General features: G+C 38.8%; 1 non-coding gene across 1 annotated transcript; it reads right to left on the reverse strand.

The window, feature by feature from the left end:
* Window positions 1–430: 430 nt before the first annotated feature.
* TRNAI-UAU lies at window positions 431–504 on the reverse strand. Its single transcript has one exon. It is a non-coding gene; the product is annotated as a tRNA-Ile (tRNA).
* Between the last annotated feature and the right edge of the window lie 11,168 nt (window positions 505–11,672).

An 11,672-nucleotide genomic window follows, 5' to 3' on the forward strand; every position in this document is an offset into this window, starting at 1 on the left:
AGATGTAGAAGGCAGGTGATGGAAAATGCCAAAGAAGAAGATATAGAGGATCCTTAGATTGAAGAAGAACGTGAACTGTGCAGGAACTCGAGTTCCACATGGATATTTTTTCCACATCAGCTTACCATCACTTGCAACTCGAGTGTTAGAGACTTGAATTCTACATTGAACTCGAGTTTTAGAATCTCAAGATGCTAATTTGCTTAATAGTTTTGTGAACTTGACAACTAATTAAAATGTTTCAAAAATAATGCTAAATGCAAAAAAAATAAAAAATAAAAAATTCGGTATAATAGATTCCCTGCTGTCTGAATCGGACGAAATGCATATGAGTCTGCTGCTTTGTTGGATTTGGGCCTGTTATGGTCCAGAGTCATAAGGCCCTATCTTAAAGTGTAACAACCAAAAAAGGACCCAAGAAGCTGATAATTGGTCCCGGCGGGGCTCGAACCCGCGACCTTCGGCTCATAAGACCAACGCTCTAACCAACTGAGCTACGGGACCTTGTTGACAACAATAAGTTTTGTTAATTAAATATTCAAAAAAAAAAAAAATTGCCTTATCCATATCAATCGAAACGAAACAAACGATCGGCCACTTTTTTTTTGTTTTTTTAGCTTGCATGTGTTAGTTATTTTTATATTATTTTATGTATGTTGAACCCGCTACTAAATTGAAATCCTTCTAAAAAAACATTTCAGTGTTGTCATGTGATTATCCAATTCTATCAACAATAAATATTTCTAGGTCATTTTTCTGACCTGAATCTTATCAACCTCATTGATCATGACGAAACTGCTTTATTCTAATTTTTTGATAAATAAGTATTCTATGCTAGTTCATTAGCTCTTTAGTATATATATTTTTCATTAATTGCCAATGCCTTGGTGAGGTTTTTATTTTTTATTTTTTTTATTCCTCAAGGAGTATTCCTTAATAAATAAATAAATATATATATATATATATAGTGCTCACACTTGCAGGTGCACTCAAACTCTTTTCCCAATTTACTTAGATGTGTTCCCTTCTATTCATAATATTAGCTAATTTTAGGTGTGAGCCTTTGACTATGCAATTAACCTAAACATATTCACTTTTGACAAACGAACGTATCCAAATCTTTTTAAATATCTGACTATTCATTTGAGTAAATGCAGTCTCCTTGCCCACACACCCCAAGTTATTACAGTGAAGAATCCTTTAGAGGTGGCCTCAAGATATTTATAAGATATTTTGAATTCAGGATCTCATGAATATCATGAGGCCTTAGAAATCACTTAATACATTTTATGGCTTCCAAACATATTTAACAAATTTTCCTTATATGATAAATATGTGGCAATATATTAATGTCATGGTGAATAAAAAACTTCAAAGTAAAATATGTTAGGGATTAAACTTTGATTGTGGAATAAATAGAGGTAGCAAAATCCGACACGACCCACAAATATGACACGAAATTAATAGGTTATGGGTTTAGACTTAACAGGTTTGTGTCATATTTGGGTTGACACGACAAACCTATTTAATAAACGAGTTGTGTTTATGTCCAAACCAAGGAACCTATTTGACTCGTTGAACTAAATTACATTTACTGATATATCCTTTAAAACCTAGGTATATAAACTTATTAGTTGTTGTGGTTTATTTTATTTGACATATTGTGATTGATTATTTGTAATATTGGGATATGATTAATTTTGAATGATTATTTATTATGCAGTTACTCATTAGTTCTGAATTTTATATTAAAAAGATCTATTTGTTTGGTTTTTCATAGTTCAAATCAATTGAGTTAATACTAAAATTTGTATTTTTTTTCTCGTTTTCCTAAGATCTGATAAACAGATCGACATGACTGACCCGTTTAATAAACAGGCTGTGAACTCTTCACAATATTTTCTTTTATAAAAGTTGTGGGGCCCAAAATCTGCGGTCCCAGCCCACCTTGTATTAAGGGCCCGAAGCCCAGGCCGAGGAGCCCTACTACCAAGGACGTATGATGAAAGTCCCTTAAAGGCCCAAGGATGTGGCCGAGGACGGTCTCACGCTCAACACCTCACAAAACACCTGAAGTAAAGGACAAACCCAGTACAAGAGCAATACAGGGGAGAAAGCTGCTAACACCATAAGGTGGAGCCCAGCACCTGACAAGCCCATACTCCAGACCATGTTATTCAACTTTCCCCAACCACTCTGACGCAAGGATTGATGGGACGAGTACTTACCCCAAAAAAGGAAAAACTGACATGTAGGTGAAGAACGGGAAGGAAATACTAGTATAAAAGGGAGAGAGAGCTGAGACAAAATGGGGGGAGGATCCTAAAAAAGAAAAGAAAAGGGAAAGAACGTTGAGAATGCGATGCTCCTCGGACTAAGTCTGAGGAGTCAAACCTTTCAAACTACATCGATGTAAGGCTTAGCTATGCAGGCCAAACCTACCCTCGTATGAGCTTCGATGAAAATCATGACCAAACCGCCGTCCAACGACCAAGGTCTAGCCTTTCTATCCCACCCTCTATAAATATATTGTTTGGGCCTTTTACATACGAGCCCAACGTAATCCTTGGGTCGTTAAAAATCGTGTCCCTACAATTGGCGCCGTCTGTGGGAAGGCTTGCGCGTTGGCGCAGGTGGCGATGGAGTCAAGTCTCTATCGATCAGAGGTCCGCAGAGTTTCCTCCATTTCCAGCGACGTGTAGCTTTTGCTCCGACATAAACTTCCGCTAGGGGCTACGCCTCGCAGTGCCAATGGCACGGGCAGCTCTAGGGGCTTCCAACCTCAAGTTAACTCTCCCCACCCTGGTCGAGGGGCTAACCTTCAAAAAGAAAAACACAAGTTTTGGACAGAACTAAGGCCTTGTATGGTCCTCGGACTCAAGCCTATGGGGAAACCAACTACTTAAAAGGAAAAACACAAGTTTTGGACAGAACCAAGGCCTTGTATGGTCCTCGGACTCAAGCCCATGGGGAAACCAACTACTTAAAAGGAAAAACACAAGTTTTGGACAGAACCAAGGCCTTGTATGGTCCTCGGACTCAAGCCTCTGGGGAAACCAACTACTTAAGAGGAAAAGTGCAGGGTTTGGACACAGCATGGACGTTATATGGCCCTTAGAATCTACCCCGGATAAGAGTTACCCATTGGTAGTTGGGTTAATTCCTAGACTGACTGAAATCCCCAGCCTATCCTCGGATCCTCAATACCAAGGGAATTGGTGCAACTGTCGTAGGGTCAGGTGTTATCAAAACACGGCCAAAGCCCTTCACTGCTCGGCAACTCCCTCGGAGGGTATATTTAGAGTTTATCGTTCTCGGACGGTCGCCTTGCATGCATTACGGAGCATTAAGCCGTTATCCCGGTTAGTTTCATGAGTTTAATCTACTGGGAATTATCATTATTATACTTGATAATGTCGATAAATTCAGATTAGTAAGGTTCTATCTCAAGGTTTCCTGCTCTAAGTATTACTAAAGGAAAATACATATATAGCACACTCATTGACAAAATAATTGCTGCAGAAAGGAAAAGTATTTAGAAAGAAATAAATTCATCTTTTATTAAGATAAAGAAATAGTACAACGTAAAATGAAAAGCTTGAATAAGCTTATACTAAAACTAACTACCTAAGCGAAAAGAAAAGATACAAGGGAATGAAGAGAAAGCCGAAGGAGAAGTGCAGAGGAGAGGGAGGCTGCTGTTCCAAGATGTTGTCTAAGGAAACCATTCCTCAATACTTTTACATGCCTATAACTCAGGCAGTCAAAGAGCCCAACTTGGGGCATGCACCGTTGAAGAAAAGGTGCAGGGAACCCGACTTCAGGCTAGCACCGTTGAAGAAAAGGTGCAGGGAGTCACAAGTTGAGGAGCCCCCGTATAAACACGCCTGCGATAGAGCAGACGACGCTGATGGCGGAAAACCTTACTTCTGACGCATCAAGAATCTGATGCGACCAGTACCTGTTTCGGATTTTGACTAAAAGAGGTAGAGATACCATCCCCACCTTATCAAGATGGAAGATCATCTTGAGTCTGTGTCTCCCTTGTCTGGACCACATCACCTTGAGTATCGGAAGGATTCGGTGCCTCTGAAGCGGGTAAAGACCCTTCATCCCCACCCATGCCTTAAACATATTGCTCTGAGGCAGAATGGCACTGGGAATGGAGATCGTGGGTAGGGTGGAAGGGTTATGATTCTGAAGGAAGCAGAAGGGTTTATATGCAAAGGGGGTGACCCCCTATCCTATTTATACGGAGAGCAAGATGGTAGCATTTAATCCATGCAAGTTTCCAAGGAATGCTGCGGACAAGGCAGACTTGGCTCAATTTCCAACCTCATCTGCAGCTGTAGGATCTGAAGATCCTCGTGAAGGCGCGCCTCGAATACTGGAGCATCAAAGGACTCCACGTGAGTGAATAAAGGAATGCCTCTTAATTTGGCACGTCTCACATGTAAGTGGGAAAACACAAATATTAGTAGAAGTGCAGAATTTGAGGGAGCCATGATGTGGGCCCTATCTCACCAAAACCCTCCTTCCCAACAACAAGGCCGGGCAGTAGGATTTTGAGGGGCTATTGTGGGGCCTAAAATCTGCGGTCCCAACCCACCTTGTATTAAGGGCCCAAAGCCCAAGCCGAGGAGCCCTACTACCAAGGACGTATGATGAAAGTCCCTTAAAGGCCCAAGGATGTGGCCGAGGACGGTCTCACGCTCAACACCTCACAAAACGCCTGAAGTAAAGGACAAACCCAGTACAAGAGCAATACAGGGGAGAAAGCTGCCAACACCATAATGTGGAGTCCAGTACCTGACAAGCCCATACTCCAAACCATGTTATTCAACTTTCCCCAACCACTCTGACGCAAGGATTGATGGGACGAGTACTTATCCCAAAAAAGGAAAAACTGACACGTAGGTGAAGAACGGGAAGGAAATACTAGTATAAAAGGGAGAGAGAGCTGAGACAAAAGGGGGGGAGGATCCTAAAAAAAAAAAAGAAAGGGGAAAGAACGGTGAGAATGCGATGCTCCTCAGACTAAGTCCGAGGAGTCAAACCTTTCAAACTACATCGATGTAAGGCTTAGCTATACAGGCCAAACCTACCCTCGTATGAGCTTCGATGAAAATCATGACCAAACCACCGTCCAACGACCAAGGTCCAGCCTTTCTATCCCACCCTCTATAAATATATTGTTCGGGCCTTTTACATATGAGCCCAACGTAATCCTTGGGTCGTTAAAAATTGTGTCCCTACAAAAGCTATTCTTTCTAATGGCCAAATTATAAAGTTCCAAAAATTATATATATATATCTTAATAGCCAAAACTTAGAAAATTCAATTAAATTTTAATTGGGTTCTCAATTTTATGCTACGTGTTCCATTTAATTTTTATTTTTGTGTCATGAATTATTGTGTGTAAAAATTGAAAAGTCCAAATCCAATTAGATTCTAAATTGGATTTCAATTAGAGTCCAATTTTTCGTCACAAGTCAATCTAAGTTTTTAATTTTTGTGGCAAGTAAATTATTTGGTGCAAAAACTAAAGAGTCTAAAACCAATTAAATTCTAAATTATATATATAAATTCTAAAATATGTAATGAGAAATCATTACATATTTTTTAAATGTATGGTTTTAAAAAAGTGTAAGCTAATACCATATATAATTAGAACATTTTCTTTAAAAAAATGTATAATTTGAACTGTATAATTGTGATTATTTTTAATTGTGCCTGTGTATATGCACGGGGTTACACACTATAGATACCCATTTTTGTGAGACATTCTTTTACAAGCCCAATTCATGTATTATGTTTTATTTTATTCTTTTAAGCATAGCCCAAACCTATGCGACTTATTGGGGAAATTGAGGAAGTGTAGTTTGGAGGGTATGAGTCGGTTTCTTTCGAACCTTTTGCATGAGCCTAGCTTATGCTTACTACTAAGTGGGTAAGGGATACTAGTAGTACCTCAGGCTCATGGAGGAGGTCTTGTACCTAAAATTTCCACCCTAAAACAGCTTTTATACTCTGACTGACTGTGGCCCAAAACTTCTGCCTAAACCCTTTTTTCCTTTAAAAATGGTTGGCTCTCATTGGCCAACTTCAGCTGCTAGCTCTCATTTAGGTGAGCTCCCTAATGGTCTAAAACAACTTAAAAAGGGGAGCCAATGAGGGTTTAGTCAAAATTTTCCCAAATTATGCATAAAGCAAAGTAACTCTTTTACCCAACTAAAGTAAGTCTGAACCAAACATCAACTTAGCACCTTGGAGGTCCATAGCCTCATCATTTAGCCTAAAAACCAGTCATTAAGGACACCTAAAGGTTGTTATAAAACTCACCCTTCAGCTTAAAACAAAGGAAATGAGGTTTTCTTCTGAGAGAAACACCCAAAGCTCAATAGAAGAGTCTCTCTTTAGCTAATAAAACAAAACCCATGTTTTAACCATAGAGCTGAAACTTTAAAGTAAAAGCCCATTCAGCCAACTAAAATTCTCACAATTCTGATCCTTGGGGGTGGAAATATGGGTACAGGGGAATCTTCCCTCTCTTCCTCACAACCTCTCTCAATTTCCTCTTCTTGCTGATTATGGGTTGAAGTTTTAGACCTGTGTACTTTTTCTGCATTTTCTTGTATTTCAGTTATGGCATTTTGATTTCTCTCTTATTAAAGCACCATTAGCCTTTTATTGATTATACATTTGGAATTTTGGGCTTAACTCTTGTTGAGGTCCAAAATATTATAAGTATTGAAATCCAAAACTAATGAGTCCTTAAGGATAGGAAAGGCCCAATCCGTGAGCTAAGGCCCATTTAAAATGGGTAAAAGGAATCCCAAGCTCATGAATAAGTAAGCCTTGGGCCTTAGAGATGGAAGAAAAAGTAGAGGAAGCTTGGCCTAGCCTCTATGAGAAGAACCACCAAGGAGCCTAGAAAGAGACTAGACCAAGATACCGAAGAGCTGCTAAAACTAGGGAGGGGATCCTTGGGAAGTGCAGGAAACAATCTGCTGAGAGTTGGACAGCTCAGGGAAGCATGCTCATGGGTATAAGGAACGAAGAAAGACATGTCCCATCAGCCGCTTGCAACTTAGAAGAAAAGACATTGGAAACAGCTGATGGCTTAGTAATAATGCCTTAAAATGTATACTTGTTATATATTTATGTGAGTGTTATCTCCTTATTACTATGCTTAATTTGTATAATTAAGTCATATTTGCATTAGTTCCTATTATTTATTTTTACATAATTTCTTGAATAAGATTCTATTCATTGTGTGTAATTTTCTACTTTCAGGAAATCATGTGAGAAAGATGAGTTTACAGGAATTTGTGAGAGAATGAAGGCCAAAGGACTATGCTTAAATGTCTAAAGAGGTGCAGCTGGAATGCTTGAATCGTCTACCATGATTGGAAGCTTCAAATAAGGAAAGAAATCAAAGAGGCAGAATCTGAAAAGGAAAAATCTGATTTGAGCATTGATCAGTATTTTGGGTATATCTCTCTCCTCAAAAATCCAATTGACACAAGGTTAGATGGGTTGGAACCGTGACTTAAATATCTACAACTTTCCAGTTTTGAGTTTTCCGAAATTCTCAATTTTAGAAGGCCTAAATTAACTCACAAGTTACTGCTGTAAACCTGGACGGAAATTAAAAATAGAAAAAGTTTTATTTTCTTTGGGACACTTAGACATTAGGGTTTTGAAGGGAGGCTGGTAGAACGAATTTTGGCAGAGAAAACCTTGTATTTTTATTTCTCTAATGGTAGCCTAATTCTTTGCTAGGGCTAGGGGTTATGTTTCTTCTATATAGTATGAATATTCAATGTGATTCTTTCTAGGATTTTATCAACAACATATTTGATTGTTCAATTAGATTTCTTTTGATGTATTAGTTCTTCCATGCTTTCAATAAGTTCAATCATGTTTTTCTTATTGTTTAGATGAATGTCTAATAGTTTCAAATAGAAATCAGGTTTTAAAGTGAATGAGTTTTTTCTGAAAACTTTTCTAACCGCATTATTAATCGAGGTTATCATGCGTTCTTGAATTGTCTCAGTTCAACCGAATCATAAGTTTTTAATTGTATAAGAACAATCAATTATGAAATAGATATTTTCTTAGATCACAAAGAATTTCATATCGATATAGGGAAACACTTCGATGCCCTAGTATTTACATTATTGATTTAAATCAGTTTTTATTATTATTCTTGTTAACAATCACCAAGCAAAAGTATTTTTCTTCTTCACCCAAATTATTATTTAATTATATTGTCTTTGAATTTACCTTGCTCCTTGTGGTTCGACCTCGGTACTCCGAGAATTATATTGCTACAATCTCCTACACTTGGGAGTGAACAAGCACTTAGGAACCAGCACCTATGAAGGGAAGCCTGGTACCTTCGGAAGAGCAGTAAGGTGAACCATAAAGAAAGGTGGCTAGGGATCTTTCAATCTAATAGGGGGGAATCTGCCTATTTAGAAAGAGAGAGAGAGAGGACAAGGCAGCCAAAAGGGGGGGGGGGGGGTTTGGAAAGCCTTTCTAGAATTTTTGGAAAAAGAGATTAAAAGTCAATCCTTATGACCCCCCAAAAGAGGAGGGTCAATTGGAGACTTTTTGGAGGGAAGCCTCAAAAGAAGAATATAGTGAGAAAATGAGGAAAGGACCAGGCACCAATATTACTGACACAAAATTGGTTTTGGTACCTAGAGTAGCAAGAAGAGGGATCTCGGTCAGGCCAAAGGACATGCAATAAGAAGAATCAACATCAAGGCCCTTGGACCTTGATATGTCCTTTTGAAGCCTTGAGAAGAGGACCTTGGCTAACACATGGGAAAGCCAAGGTGTATGTTTAGATTTCCAACAAAAGCTATTAAAAAATTCAGCAAAACCAGGTATTATCTTTGTAACCAATGGTCCAAGCCCATGGGATCTCGAGTTAGTAGTAAGGGAGAAATGGTTTAGTCGGTAGGGGAGTGGTTTCTGGTGAAAGGAGAATCCCGAAGGTTTCCCTTAGTTCATATATTTGCTTGAAATGCATAAACCAATGGAAAACTTAGTTCCTCCGTGTGCATGACATCTTCCCACAATTTCCTCTCAATTGTCATTTTCAATCAAAGCTGTCATCCATTACATTGAGTAGCCCACCCACTCCTTTGGCTTTTCAAGAAGGAATCTTTCATTTGTAGCTAAAGTTAAATGCCACTTTTGAGTTATAATTGCCTAATTAAGCTAAACCTCTGCCCAATGCACTTTTTAAGATTTCAGAGGACATGGTTTTACCCAGCAGACCAAGGACGTCCTCGCTTGGGGTACCAGACCATGTCTACTATAAAAGGAACACTAAGGCATAGCAGAAGGGATAGGGGGAATAGGGATTCAAATGGAGGAAAAATGGGAGAGTTCAGAGGTTCAAAAAGATAATTCTTAGAGGTTTAAGAGCCCAGCAAGGGAGAGAAAAGAGCCAAGGGGGAGGAATTTGTCCCATATCATTGAGATCATTCAAAATATCACTTAGTCTCTAAAGAAACATAGGCCAAAACATGCACACATCAGATATCATTCTCTCTCACAGAATCCTCCTCACTTGACTATCTTGGAAGGCAATGCCCAAGCAAAGCTACTTGGACTTGAGTTCCAAATCCCACAAGTCTTGTGCAAAAGCACTAAGTCTGTGAGAATTGGGGCCAGGATATTTGTGGCTGACTCATTCTTATGAAATTTATTTACATATATGTATATGTATTAGAATGTATATCCTAATCTGAAAAGACTAACAATTATTTGAAGATATGTTTATGTTGTTCTTGTGTAGGACCTATAGAGGTAAAGGGAAAGGAAAAAACTCCATTGCATAATAAGCTTGGAGAAAGATCCTATAGTTTAAGGAATCAGAGATTCTAGGTTCCATGGATTATAGACCTAGTACCCCTAGGAGCCATGACATCATGTTCAGGGTTCAATGACATCACGCTCAGGGAACCAAGTGAAGGGACTCTTTTAAACGTTCACACAATAAAAGATAAGTCTTTTTTATTTCAATCTCCTTCTTATTGTGAATACTATGAATAATTATTTTACTTATTTCGTAAGAGTAAATGGTCATTTTATGACACTAAAACACTTATAATGGTATTTTATTGCTTAGAAGGAAATCGCATTTTTGCCTTGAGGAACTTTACATGACTTGCGCACAAACTGGTTCATATAACGACTCCAATAGGTCGCGAAGAACCAGACCCAGTCCAACCATCCATCCTTAGAGGCCCAAAATCCCTTGTCATCAATGGACTTGGGTACTTTCCAAAAAAAGAACCCAAAACTCTCCACAAATAAATTTTTTTAAAGAACCCAATGGGAGATTTGGGCTAATTTTGCATTTTTGGCCCTTATTGCAAAAACGTCCCCGACATTTTGGTGACTTCGCTGGGGAGTCAAGCAGTTGAAACAAGAGAAGTCATATCTTTGAAGATGCTTAATCAACAAGAAATAGTGTTTCTCATGCCAACTTGCCATTCCAAAAGGAGTATGATGCTTCACTTCAGCAAGAAGAACATTATGAATTCCAGCAAGAAGTAATTGGTCCATAGCTTGTCAAGTTACTGTAGATGACCCAAAGTTTGCAACAAATCCACTCTAACCTTGCAGAAACCATCCAAGAATTAAAGGACATCAAGGATGGAGGGGGAACTAACTCTCTTATTCAAAGCTTGAAAATCCAAAAATGGTAAGCCGCAAGTTTGACTACAAAGGGAAGGAAGGCAGTAACCAATAATCAACGAAGTAAAGTTCTAAACATCAATTTCAACCCAAGAACTCCCAAAGACAATGCTAAAAGCTCATTGTCAACATCTCCTTAGCATATGTCTCCTTTATTGTTGAGTTTGTATTTGTTGCCGGGGTTAGCGCTGAAGCATATGGGGGCTGTTGCGGGTGATTAACTCATTTTGGAATGAGTATAGTTGACGCTGTGTGTGACCTTTCCCAGCTAAATATTTTTTGGTGTCATTACTAAATGAATTCTTCACCAAATAGATAAAGGCCATAGCTAAATGGCCCACCGCAAATCGCTAGATATTCCATACACTAAGCCTTGAGGTAGCGACATACCATACACCAAGTCTTGAAGTAGTGAAATTTCATATGCCAAGCCTTGAAGTCATACGAGCGATATACTGTCCTCAAAGCATGTTTAAGCTAAGACTTTTAAGCATTCTCTACTCTAATTCATCTTTTTTATATATTGCTTAAACCATTTCAATCCTTCAAGTTTTTAATCAAAATATTTTCTATAAGTTGTTTGTGCTAAAGCTTAGCCATGACTATCGTTTACTAATACAAATCATAATTACTCTAGGGGACAAAATGGAAACCTTCTCAGACCATTTGATAAAGAGGGAAAGCCGGACTCGATTCCTTCTCACCGAAGCTGTGACACGCTCATGCACTTTAAGCTGTGACACGCTCATGCACTCTAAGCCATGACAAGCTCACGCATCCAAAGTCATGGTCGATCCATGCACGCCAAGCCATGGCGTGTTCATATATCTCAAGTCGCAACAAGCGCATGCATTCCAAGCCATGCCAACACCTTAATCATTCTTGAATTCAAGATTATGCTTGAAGAGGGAAGCGCCAATGTTGCCATCCTCAAGAAAATTATTATTGTC

This window comes from Quercus lobata, chromosome 1, assembly GCF_001633185.2.
Source record: "Quercus lobata isolate SW786 chromosome 1, ValleyOak3.0 Primary Assembly, whole genome shotgun sequence".
Taxonomy (NCBI): domain Eukaryota; kingdom Viridiplantae; phylum Streptophyta; class Magnoliopsida; order Fagales; family Fagaceae; genus Quercus; species Quercus lobata.